The 13,348-nt window shown below is 49.5% G+C and overlaps 1 long non-coding RNA gene across 1 annotated transcript; it reads left to right on the top strand.

Moving 5' to 3' along the window:
* Positions 1-781: 781 nt before the first annotated feature.
* Positions 782-1,635, top strand: LOC129653858 (uncharacterized). The gene is made up of 2 exons (XR_008715244.1): positions 782-1,192; positions 1,473-1,635. It is a non-coding gene; the product is annotated as an uncharacterized LOC129653858 (long non-coding RNA).
* The last annotated feature ends 11,713 nt before the right edge of the window (positions 1,636-13,348 follow it).

The following is a 13,348-nucleotide window of genomic DNA, read 5'->3' as shown; positions in this document are numbered from 1 at the left end:
GCTCTCTTTAATTCTTTAAGACCCTGCCCATCTGGGGAAATCGGGGGCTCTCTTTTCCACAGGAAGGAGCTGAGGGGCAGACATACCCTCCACTAGGTCTGGCAGGGCTCTTTCTGTTTAATTATCATTCCTTCCTGGTGTCTGTCACAATCAGCAAAGACAAGGGTTCATCAATAGCCCTTCCCCAGCAATCAAAGGAAATCAATCCCAAATGTATGGTCCCACCTGATCCCATCAGTAGATCCCCGCTCAGTGCTCTTGCAGAAGGAAAGGGCCGAGGAGTGACCCCAGTGCAAGAAACCAAACCCTCCAATGTGGCCCTTTCCCTCTGTGCTCGCAGGAAAAAGCCAACCTACAGTCAGCTGCACAGAAGGAATGCCACATGCAACTCTGCAAACAGGAAAATAAAGCCACCCTGATCCTCCCGGCCTCCATTAAGATAGCATAACAACACAAGAGCCATGGGGAGCAGCCTCAGAGGAGCTGCTAATGCCTAAGTATCTTCTCCTCTCTGGTAACTGCCTACTGTTTTCTATTTAACGTAATTCATCAGCCAGATTAGAGTGGGTCATTCTGCAGCATATGAAGAAAGCAAGACTGATAACATAACCTGACACATCAAAAATATTCTTCTGCGAACAGCCTGAAGAGCTGTTGTTTACAAAAAGCTGTGAGCAGGGAAAATAACCATATAGCCTGCCTACAGGTCAGTGGGCAGTCTGTTTATTGATACTCATTTCATTTTTGAGTAGCTCAGCACAACTGTAATTGCTAGTTAACAGATAGACTGGGTCCTGACTATCCAAAAAAAAAAAAAAAATTCTCAAAATGACTCTGCCAGGAGGCAGAATAAATAAATTTGAAAAAGGGCGGGGGTGGGGGGTGGGGAGACACCCAGCCAGTCACTGGTCAACAAACACTGGCTGTGAAAATCCTGGGACTCCAAGACAGGAAGCCAGCCTAGCAGCTGAGCGATTTCTGATCTCCGAACCAGCTGCCTTTAATGTGAAGTTCTCCGTGTGCCTCCAATATGAAGACATTATAACTGGGCAGAGCTGGGAACTTTCTCATCGCGGTTCACTGTGTTCAGAAACTGGCCCCAGCACCATTCACTGTCCGAGTTTCAAAAGGCAACAGGGATCCATGATTAAAGACCAGCATCCCCTAATTCTGAGAGGCAACTTTTCTCCTGGTAAAACGTGAAATGCCCTTCCCCCACTCCAATCCAAGCGGGGAAAAATGCACATCAAAGCGCTAAAGTTACTATGCATTTTTTTTAGCCTTTGTCTCTTGGTGCCCTGGTTTTCTTGGCTGTCCTTTATTCTCTCACTGCTCAGCTGCTCCAATTTAGGAATAAGAACTCAAAAAAAGGAGCAGCTGGCTTGGTGCTGTTTCCAGGATTCTGCAGAATCTCAGTCTCTCCATCTCTTTCCTTCCCTCTCTTCCATCCCCTCCCTTTCTTTCCTTCTCAGATTCAAATCTCCACGTCACAAACCAGAACGCCATTCGAGCCTTCCATAAACGTTAAGAGAAGTTCCGCGCCTGCCAGGGGAAGCGAAATCCGGGCTGACTTTGATCGACACCGAGAAGGGGGTACCTCAGTCCTGGGTTCCTAGATGGCGGGTTTGCCCGGTCCACCACCTAGCCCTGCCGCCCGGATCCGGGGCAAAGTCGTCCGCAGTCTTTCAGGCCGGTTCTCAGCCTCTCTGCCTGTATTTTAACTCAGCCCGGGCGCAGAGAATCGAATCCCAGCAACAAAGCCGGGGGCGCAAACCCGCCGTCATGAACTGGTCGGCCTGACCCCCAACCCCTGCCTCCTCCCTCCCCGACTTGCCTTTGAAAAGACAGGCGTTGGGGGCAGAAAAGGAATACGTCCGAGGCGAGGAGGAGGGAAGCAGCGGGACACAAGTGGCCTGAGTGGTCTGGGGGTCGTGGTTTGTTTACGTGTCTCTTAACACCCAGGACCCACGGAGGTGAGCCCGGCGAGTCGGGCGCCCCACGGGAGCCTCACCGCCCCGGGCGCTGCGCAGACCTCTCGCCCCTCGCCCACCGCCCGTCTGGCGGGCCCGGGGTAAACGTGGAGGCTCGCGCGGGTTTGTCTGACACTTGTAAATGGAAGTGGGATCCAACTTGGGAAACAAACGCGCCGGGGTCTTGGGACGGGGAGGGGCGGGAGACAGGGGAGAGGAGAAGAAAAGCCTCTTCATCCGGCGGCGCGCCCGGCGCTCCCCGCCGGCCTCCCGCCGCGGCGGCTGCAGGTTACCCGGCCCCAAGGCCGAGCCGGGACCGGCGCGCGGGGAGCGGGGCGCGGGGCCGGGGCGGGCTGGGCCGGCAGAGGGGGCGAGCCGAGGCTACCGAGCGCCCGCTCTCCAGGCCGCCGGCGCCTCTAGCTCCCGGGAGCCTCCCCGAGCCCCACGCCACGTCCCTGCAGGCTCGCCCCCTCCGTCCTCAGTCTTCCAGGGATCCCCTTCCACTGCCAGCTCTGCCCCCATTATTACGTGGAGCTACAGCCGCAGGATGCAGCCAGCACATACACACACACCGGGGGCACGGGGGGGTGGGGGGGGGGGCTCCTCTCCTCTCGTTGCAGGCTACCCCGAGGCTCGCTGAGCCCGCAGCCACACTCCCGCCACCCCCACGTCCTTGCCCCCAGCGATCCCCAGCCCACGAGAGCCGGGCTGGGAAAAGCGAACAATGAAAGTTGCTTTCCGCGAAGCCTCATCGCCGTCTCGGTTTAACTGTCTCGGAAAGCACGCGCGACGCGAGTAGGCGAGAGAGGCGTGCAGACCACAGCGAGGCTAAAAACACCCGGGCTCTGCGCCCTGCGCCGGCCTGGGGGCCCGATGCACTTTAGCTCAGCGACCCCCACTGGCGGCGCACGAGCGCGCCGGGCGAACACGCTCCCGGCCACCTCCGCCCGCGCCCGCGCGCCGCAGACCCCCGCCGGGACCCCGAACCCACACTGGTCCCGGCGCAGGGCTCCACCCGGCACCGCCCGGCAAGGGGCCTTGAGAGTGGAGCTGGAGCACGCTCGCATTCGATCCCACTCGGCAATCCAGGGCGGACCGCAGCGCACCCGCTAGGACGCCCAAACCCGCGCGGCTTTCTTTTCAAAGACAAGCCACCTTCACGCACGCCCGCCAAAACCCGTGCTCTCCCAAGGCACTCCGTTTGCCTGTCCCCAGGAGAGCAAGGAAAGTCCCACCTCCCCGCCACTCCACAAAAAAATCTGTCGCCCCAGTCCCAGAGTCTCTGCCGCTCGGTACACCTCACCCTGCCCGTGACCCCCGCACACCAGAGTCACACGCGGAGCGGACCCGCAGAATGTCTCGTAACCTTTTCCCCTCCCTGGTCAGAGTGGAGTCTGGGCTCTGCTACAGCCGGCGCCTCGCCAGGCGACGACCCAACTTGAGCCTCGGGTCCCCAAGTGCATCCTTTAGCTTCTGAACGTCCCTACAGCGCCCCACCGGCAGCGGCCACCGAGCAGGCTCGCCGCCTGGCCCCTCCGATCCACCTGCAGCGGGCGGGCGGCCGGGAGTCGGGGGCCGGGTGCACCGTTCTGAAAGCCGCCCCGCGCCCCTTTTTCCAAATCCTGAGCCCCAAACTTGGCCAACTCTCCATGCCAACCTCCCGGCTACCGCCGCCAGACCGAGCCTCCTTCCCCTCCTCCTCGTGGAGGCAGCCAGGGCTGCTCCAAGCCGTGCCGAGGCAAGAACTTTACCAGGTGAAAAGTTTCCCCCGCGCGCCCCGCCGGCTCTCGCCTCCCCGAGCCCCCCAAGCCCCCCGTTCCAATCCGGCAGCTGCAGCTGTGCGTCTGGCGGCGCCCTCCAGCCGAGGCACCCGGCAGCCAAAGCATCGCGTTCAAGATGCCCACGCACCCTTGCCTCCGCCGGCGACTCTCCGCTCCACCAGGCGCTGTCCGCGGGCTCTTCCTCGGCCGGCGCTCCCGTCCGAGCCGAGCCGGCCACCCGGCCGCGGCCGCCGCAGTGCCCGCCGCACGCCCGCCGGGGCTGGAGCCGCTAGCAGAGGCGCTCGGGACGCCGCCGCCGCCGCGCGGGCTCGCGGGCGGAGGGGCGAATCCGGGAGGAGGGGGCCGGGGGCGCCAGACCCCGATCCGCAGCGCAGCTCGCGGCGCAGCTGCCGGGAGGAGCGCCGGCTCCGCGTCTGCTCCGAGCCGCCGCCGCCGCCGCTAGTGCCTGCCGCCCGGCTGCTCCGCGCTCCCCATCACCGCCGACGCCGACGCGCGGCCAAGCCCCTCTCCCTCGCCGCCCCCCTCGCGCTTCTCTCCCGCTGTCTCCTCCTCCCAAACCGCCAGCGCAAAGGGCGAGGGGGGAGAAGCCGCGGCGGCCGGGATGACTCGCGGGCTCAGAGCGCCGCGGGCGGGGGGACAGGGGAGGGGGCCGGGGGCGGCGCGGCGAGCCGGAGGGTGCTCCCGGCGCCCGGCCTGGAAGCGGGACTAATTTTAGATCTTGGCTTCCCCAGCCGCTCCCTGGGGCTCCAGGACACCGCGAACGTGTCTTCCTGGCGCGGGTGGTGTTGGTGATGCTGGCTCCAGGAAGCTCACCCTCATCGCTCTCTATCTCAGCCCCGCCACAGCCCTGCGCCGAGGTCTCACACGTGCTGCTCTCACGAGACCGGGGAGGAAACTGAGGCACGTCGAGGTTTACATGGCTTATCTAAGATCCTGAGGTGACTTTGTAACTGCAAACCATCAGATGTTGCGCATTTTGATTTTCTATTGCTTCCCAGACTGGGCTCCTGGTACTTGCCCACACATTTTTGGATCCTGGGGGTCCCCTTTGGAGGAAAGGTATTTTTCCGTGGCCCATCTTCTTCCCTTTCCCCAAATCGTTTTAAATCATTTCGGTCGAAATGGAGAGGTTCTCTCGGTGGAGTGAGGGAGTGACTTGGGGCGGGGTGATTTGCAAGGCCAATCCATCAGTCCGCCTGTGCCACTAACTCCTGTGCCCTCACCCTTCCTAGGATCCCAGACCACGCTCTCACCCCACTGCCACGCATGCCCTGTTGCTACGGGGCCTAACTCACCCCTGCTCTGTGTATCCTGGCCTTTCTTCCCCTCAAAACTGAGCAGCCACCTGAGAACCCCCAGCCCCGGGCCCCTTTCCCACTCCCCACACACAGCAGCGCACGTCTGTTCCTTCGGCGCACAAGCTGGCGCCTTCCCTGGGATGCTCTCTGCCAGGCAGTTTCCCCACCGACTCTACCGCTGGCATCACAGGAAGGTGCCCCAGGCCTGCGGATCTATTCTCCAAAAGAAATTGTTAATTTTTTAAAAACCATAAAATTCTCCTTGGGGAATGAGGTAGGGGTAGCCAGTGGGGACTTTGTGCTCAGTCACGAGAGCAGAACGAGCCCTTGGAAGAATCAGCTGAGTCTGCCTTTCTGCCCTTCCAGCTCTCGCCTGCGACCTCTGCCTTGTCGCAGCTGCACAGTGGCCCCACCGCCCTCCGCAGGTGGAGGACTTCCCGCGAAGGCCTGCAGCAGCCTCGCCTCCTTGACTGCCCCATAAAGTACCAGCAGGCTCTGGTCACCGCCTGGAGAGTTTAATGTGAATACTGAAGAACAGGGAGGGCTCCCCTTACATCAGCTAACTCTGAGGCCATCAGCATGATGTTACCTAGGGTTTCCTTGTCTCGGAAGGCCGGAAGATGGGTCTGGAGGGAGGGGAAAACCACCAACGGGGCTAGGAAGACTTTCCAGTCCTCCAAAATACTATCAGTTGAATAATTTAGTCCTGATTTTATGTTTATTTCACTACCTTTCTAAGGCGTTGGGAAGTTTATTACATATGTGTAATATATATGAACATATACATATGTACATATGCAAACATATATATGTGTATATATATATAAGGGGCTTTCCTGGTGGCTCAGATGGTAAAGAATCTGCCTGCAATGCAGAAGACCCAGGTTCCATCCCTGAGTGGGGAAGGTGCCCTGGAGAAGGAAAGAGCAACTCACTCCAGTATTCTTGCCTGGAAAATTCCATGGACAGAGGAACCTGACAGGCTACAGTCCATGTGGTCACAAGAGTTGGACATGACTTGGCAACTAAACAAGGATAACAAAGATATATATATATATATATATATATATATATATATATATATATATATACACAGTGGGTATACTTGTCCCTGGCATGACATCTTTCTTGTGACCAGCAGAGTTCAGCTAACTGCATCAAAGGTTTTAACAAATCAGTGCATTTCCCACCCAGGTACTTCTATGTACGTGTTGAAACAAGTTGGCTCCTGAAACCAGGCACTTTGGTCAGCTAGCAGTTGTTTGGCCACTAGGATGCTGAAGGAAAGAGCACTGGCAAGGAGACAAGCATCTTCCACCTTCTGCCTGGGAAGACTGCCAGGTGAATGTAGGTGTGGCTACTGCTACAGCTGCTACCCCTCCTGGATTTCAGCTCCTCAGAATGTTCTCTTATGCCTCAGAGGCACCTTACAGATAAGTACAGAAATCTGTCTAGGTTTCAACTTCTCCTATCCCCAGGCAGTACATAGATAATAAAGTAAATAGTCTTCACTCCCTTGGAAGACATAAGCCATTACAGCAGGGGGTGAGACACTTCCTACAAGAATGATAAAATGTTTCATCTAGTGGGACACCCCTCTGGTCATTTAAGATCTGCATAACATTAAATACTCAATCTTAAAAGGCTGTTTTATTTCTTTAAAAAGTGCCTACTGTGTGGTAGTACTGTAGTAGGCTCAGCGTTGATAACATAGTAAGCTTTATGACAGTGGGGAATCTGTTTATAATAATTATGTTTCTATCCCCAGTTCCCTACAACGAGGCCCAACATACTCAATGAATATTAGTAAAACTCAATAAATATTCAAAGGGTAAACAGATAATGAAAGCTTGATAATCGCCTGTTAAACCCAACGAATATGAGACATAGGATATAATTGAAAAAATGTAAACCTATAAGAAAATAATGTTATGTTACTTGCTATATCGCATCTCCCATTTGCCACTTCCTATCCTTTGGGCTCCACACGTGTCTTTTAGCCAAGTTCTAAACAGGCTCCAGCTAGCTTTAGTCTGACAGTGTCTGACCCTCAACCTCTCTTACATCTTTCCTCCCACCCAGAGGCTTTTTGGTAGAAGTTTTGGTGTAGACTGAAGCCCAAAAAGAAGTGTGAGAGCTTAAACACTTGTGATAAATCTTTGACCAATGGGAGCCCATAGATAAATGTTCCCTTTACCATCCTCCAACAAAGGATCCTGAAATGTGTTCCATAGAGCTTCCCGGGTGGTCTTCCCGAAGAGCCAGTCTCCCGAAGCAGTGGCCAGCTTGATAATGCATCCTTGTACTGGCTTTCCATCCTTAGCTGGGTCCCTTCCGCTGTCCCTCACACGCTCCCTGAGGTCACACACCCCAATAAAGTACTTCAAGTCAGTCTTTGTTATCAGGCTTTTTGTTTATCATGATCCCAGAGAATCACTCACCATCAATCCTAAATATTTACATTAAGGAGCAAATGATTTTCCAAATGTGCTGTAGCGTGCACGCACACACACACACACACAAACACACACACACACACACACACACACACACACACACTTACACTGGCTCCTCTTTGTGATCAATTAAATCCCACACAGATGTGTTCTTAATAACCCCATTCACTTTGTTTCTGTGCTCATAAAAAACTGCAGAGGAACTTGTCTGTCTCATTGCTAACCTTCCATAAACATTTCAGAACAGTTTGCCTATTGGACTACTGAGAAACGTGATGGAATTTCTTCCCTGGAAGTATTTAATCAAAGGATAGGTGTTTATCAACTTGGGATAGAAGTGGATCTGTCCAGAAACTGTGGTACTAGGATGTTTTGGAAACAGATAAAGTCAAGTTATATGATGGCAGGGAGTCAGTTCAGGGAGGTGTGAAATGAGCAGGCCCTGGAGGGAGGCAGAAAGACTGAGTTAGGATTCTGGCTTTCCACCTTCATCTTCTGTATTAACTTGGATAAGTTACCTAATTTCCCTAGATTTTAGTTCCTTCCTATACAGCTTGGAGCAGTACAATGATAAAATTATTGTAAGAATGCTGCTGCTGCTAAGTCACTTCAGTCGTGTCCGACTCTGTGCGACCCCATAGACAGCAACCCACCAGGATCCTCTGTCCCTGGGATTCTCCAGGCAAGAACATTGGAGTGGGTTGCAATTTCCTTCTCCAATTGTAAGAATAAATAAGATAATTCATAACAGCATGTACTCAGTACACAATGAGTACCCAACAAATCTTAGCTATTATTGTTCTTTTAGAGACAAATCATTAGGCAACTATTTTATAGCATCTGAGCTTAAAGTCAGTGCTAAAAGCCAGAACAAAGTTCAGACTTACTATGCTAAAGTTCTGTGATACTCACTTCAGCCCTGGAAGGGCATCTTACTATTCATCTCACCAGTGAAGGCCAAACTTTTATTTAAATACAGCAAAATGATGTTCCAGATATTCAGTATCATGCAGTCCATACACTGTGTGTGGCTCACTCACAGGTGGATGAGGACATCTGTGGATAGCTTTTTTTTGCACCTCATTAATAAACAGACCTGCTCAGATTTCTTTTGGTGGAGGTCTCCACTGCTGCACAGGCTGTCCTTACCCCTGGCGAGCAGGGGCCTCTCTAGTTGTGGCGCATGGGCTCCTCATTGGGCTGGCTTCCCTTGTTTCAGAATGTGGGCTCTGTGGACATGTGAGCTCCAGTAGTTCCAGCTCGGGGCTCTAGAATGGAGGCTCAGTGGTTCTGGCCCTTGGGCTTACTTACTCTATGGCATGTGAGATCTTCTCAGACTAGGGATCAAATCCACGTCCCCTGCATTAGCAGGTGAATTCTCAACTACTGACCACCACAGACAGCCCATCTTCCTTAGATGGGCTGTCAAATTCACCTTTTGCAAGATTATATATTATGATTAGCAATGACATACAGTACATGCATGAGTGCTCAGTCACTCACTTGTGTCTGATTCTTTGTGACGCCATGGACTATGGCCTCCCAGGCTCCTCTGTCCATGGGATTTCCCAGGGAAGAGTACTGGAGTGGGTTGCCATTTCTTCCTCCATGGGATCTTCCCGACCCGGGGAGGAACCCGAGTCTCCTGGGTTGGCAAGTGGATTCTTCACCACTGAGCCACCTGGGAAGTCCCCATATAGTGCATATATGACTAATTATAATTCAAATATTATCGTAGAAAAAGGTTTCCTCATTTGACTCTGCATATTATAAAACATAAAAGAATACAGATGAGAGTTTGGATACATTTTATGCTTTTTGAGTCACGCACATCTTTGATTAAACTTACAGAACCTCTTTTTAAAAATACACATACACACACATATGCATCTTGCTTTCTGTTTCAGTAGTTTATGAGTCCCTCTAAGGTCCCTCCAAAGAACCCAGATTAAGGGAAAGGTTGTGCATGAAAAAATTATCCTGAAATTCAAGTTCTGTTTCTTCAATATTTTAGTCACTGAGCTAGCATTGCTCCTGCAGATTTACTAGAAGTAATATGTAATATCTCAGGGTTTGGAAATGGAAACCCACACCAGTATTCTTGCCTGGAAAATTCCATGGATGGAGGAGCCTGGTAGGCTACAGTCCATGGGGTCACAAAGAGTCATACACGATTGAGTGACTTCACTTTAGCTCCAGGGTTTGGAGGCATAAACTGTACCTGAAATGAACTTGGATTATTTCAAACTCTTAAGAACTTACTCTTAAAATAAATATGTATACCCAAGGCCATGTGTGTTGGGGGACCCACTGTGCAACAAGAAGTTATCTGAATTAACTTCCACTTAGACAAAAAAGCTTATTAAAAGATAAGGAATTAAAATGTGCTAATTCGGAGTTTACAAACTCCAAATTAAAACTCAACAGTAACTAAATTACAATAATTTAACTGCAGGGTTTTTTCAGAATTTAGAAAGAGAGAGATCTTGTTACAGAAGAATATTTTATCGCTGATGTTTTTAGAGTTGCATGTCTATAGGGATACTGAAGAACAGACAGGACTTCCCAGGTGGTACAGAGGTTAGGGATCCATCTGCCAGTGCAGGGATGCAGGACACTCAGGTGTGATCCCTAGGTCAGGAAGGTCACCTGGAGGAGGAAATAGCAACCCACTCCAAGGTTGTTTTCTGGAAAATTCCATGGACAGAGGCACCTGGCAGGCCACAGTCCGTAGGGTTGGACACAAGTGAGCACGCATGAGAAGGGAAAGAGAAGGCTGAATTCTCTTTACAAATTCTCTCCATACAGCTAGCACTTCCATTCAATCCAACACCTGCACGCGGGTCAGATCTCTCCTATTGCCCCACCTTTTGAACACAAGCCACTGATTATTCTTGCAGCGGTCCTTTTTTTGCCAGAACTATCCTAAAGCTGACTAATCCCAATCTCCCTTATTTTGGAACAACAACTAAAGAAAACTTGGGCAGTCCTAACCACTTGGCTTTCACCAAGCAAACTGTCTTATTGTCCTTATCCTTTGGAAATTTCTTTTTATACATCTGTCTTTAGCTGCAACTATCCCCTCTTTGGCTACGTGGAGACTAATAATAAATGAAATATCAGACACTAATTTTTAACACATCTGCAATTCTACATTTTTTAGGCCACTCCTCTTTCTTTTTTATTAATTCAAAAATTTCATTTCAAAAAGTTCTACACAGTTGGCTGTCTGCTAAGTACTAAGATTTTAATGGTTAAGAAAAAATAATGCAATATCTGCCTCCTTGGATCTTTGGACCACTGGAGAAGTCACTCTTTATTAAATGGATGATACAAAAAAATGCAACAGAAAAACTGCAAATGAATACTTCAAGTTGTTTGTTTAATGATCATTGCCACTCAGAGGGAACTTTCATTTATCCTTTTTCTTCATTCATAAATTAAAGTTCAACACTAACTATGGCTAATAAGCAAACAGGATATTCAGTGCTACATCTGATTTACGTTTTGAGATTGTAATATACATGATAAATGTCATTAAACACTAAGATATTAGAGTTTTTTTTAATTTCAGAGGTTTCTTATTCAAAACCACTCCCTTTCAAATTATACAGTATTGGTACATATTGTCTTCCCCTGTATTTCAATAAAATACATAATTTATATTATAAATAAAATATGCTTACATGCACTAATCTAATCAGATCACAATTTATAGTATTTTTCTGTGGGAAAAGTATTTCACATCCAAAACAACTGGTTTACAAACTTTTGGCACATGGCTTGTTTATAAAAGATGTCCCATTCCCATAGTTGCTATATAACATAAAAGTGAGGTAATCATTTATTACAAGTTCCATAAAGTCTTAAAAGTTAGAAAAGTAGAGTTTTCTCTTATGTCTTTTAATTTACCTGTAAGTCATAGTGTCTTATTGCTTCAGCCTCTGGTGCATCTCAGAAAAAAGCAGTCTAGGCGCAGAACAAAGAAAGACTTTTGTCTACTTGCTAAAAGGAAGAAATATACTATCTTCTACCCATTCACTGACTAATGCAAAAAGGAATGTGAAAAAGAAATCCATCTAAACTCAGGGGCCCATGAACCAAAGAAAAGGAAAAAAGCCTTTTCAAGAGGTTAGTGAACAAATTACAGCAATTGATTTTATTACCTGATCTTAATTGAATCAGCACAGTATTATTAAAAATAAATGTTGGCATATTGCCTTAAATTAAGGAACATAGACCCCCTTTTCATTTTGAATTCATGAAAAGATCTACTTACTCTTATTTTTGGAATACTTTAGCTCAACAAATTAATACCTATTTCATTTCACTGGGCCGAATGTTAGCCATGAATGTTAGCATAATTTTTCAAAAATGAACTGCATCAAACTATTTGCATAACAAAAATGTCACTGTGAACCATCACCTTGCTGCCCCTGGCTATTGTCAGAGAAAGCTAGAAGAGCATCATCTATTTTTATATCTGATAACTTTGTTCATCCCCAAATAACTACTTGTCAAATACAGTTAATTTTCAGTAAAGTGAAAAAAAATGAAAACTACTGACTCTGAGGAAGTAGCAGGTTCAAGGATTTGATCGTAGGATTAGGTTGGTTTTTTAAAATTAATTAATTAGTTTACTTTTGGCAGTGCTGGGTCTTTGCTGCTGCGTGAGCGTTTCTCCAGCTGTGACGCCGCAGGGCGCGCAAACTTCTTACTGTGTTGGCTGCGCTTGGTGCGGAGCACGGGCCCTAGAGCGCCAGGCTTCAGGAGTTGAGGCGCAGGGGCTTAGATGCTCTGTGGCATAGGCAATCTTTCCGGACTAGGGATCGAACCTGTGTCCCCTGCATCGGCAGGTGGAATCTTATTCACTGCGACACCAGGGAAGTCCCAGCTGTTTTGTTTTCAAATTTCAAAATCTGCCAGTCCAAATTCACACCAGATTTGTGGTGATTAAATGTTCTTTTCCCTAGATTCTGATTTAAGGATCAATTTGAAGCAAGCTGCTTCTCTCCGTACATTTTCATTGAGTAGATTGAGTCATCACAGCATTGAGAGCAACTCATTAACACACTGAAACCCTACTATGTGCTGAGGGGCAGATGTTGGAAGTCTTTGTGGCATAAATGGTTCCTGATATCAGGAAGCCTACCCACGGCAACCAGCACTCGGATTCAGTAAGGCTGACGTTTTTGGATGTCAACAGAAATGGGAATCTCTGTTTCTTAATTTCCCTGATAAAGAATCTACCTTCATTGCAGGAGATCCAGGTTCAATCCCTGGGTCAGGAAGATCCCCTGGAGAAGGGAATGGTCACCCACTCCAGTATTCCTGCCTGTGGAATTCCATGGACAGAGGAGCCTGGTGGGCTACAGTCCATGGGGTCACAAAAGAGTTGGACACAACTGAACGACTGAGACTTGAGCACCTTTATTCTCAGTTCTTTGCTACCTCACCAACCCCAAAGCTTTTCCTAATGAACCTCCAATCCCAGTGGAGTGTCTGTGGTCTGTGTTCCCAGCAGCAACTGGTCTTTACGTCTATGAAACCACTTCTCACGCTGCCTCATTCTCACCTTCCTCTGGTTTTGTCTCCATCTCTCCATCAGAAAGGGAGACTCTTGAGGATAAAGACTGGTGTTTATCTCTGCATCACCAAGGTGGGCATTACATGGTGTGTGCTCAACAAGAATGTTTGCAAGTTGAATGAATCATCTCAGCCTTGTTTGTTCGGGTTTCCAGGATGTGGGAGAGCATGGAGTTGTCATTTTCCTGAGAGAGAGGCCTAGATCAGTGGTTCTCAAAATTTGGTCCCTAGACCAGTGGCATTCACATCAATTGGTA

Source organism: Bubalus kerabau, chromosome 5 (assembly GCF_029407905.1).
Source record: "Bubalus kerabau isolate K-KA32 ecotype Philippines breed swamp buffalo chromosome 5, PCC_UOA_SB_1v2, whole genome shotgun sequence".
NCBI classification, from domain to species: Eukaryota; Metazoa; Chordata; class Mammalia; order Artiodactyla; family Bovidae; genus Bubalus; species Bubalus kerabau.
Note: the sequence above shows the minus strand (reverse complement) of the source record. Positions and strands in the feature narration are given on the sequence as shown.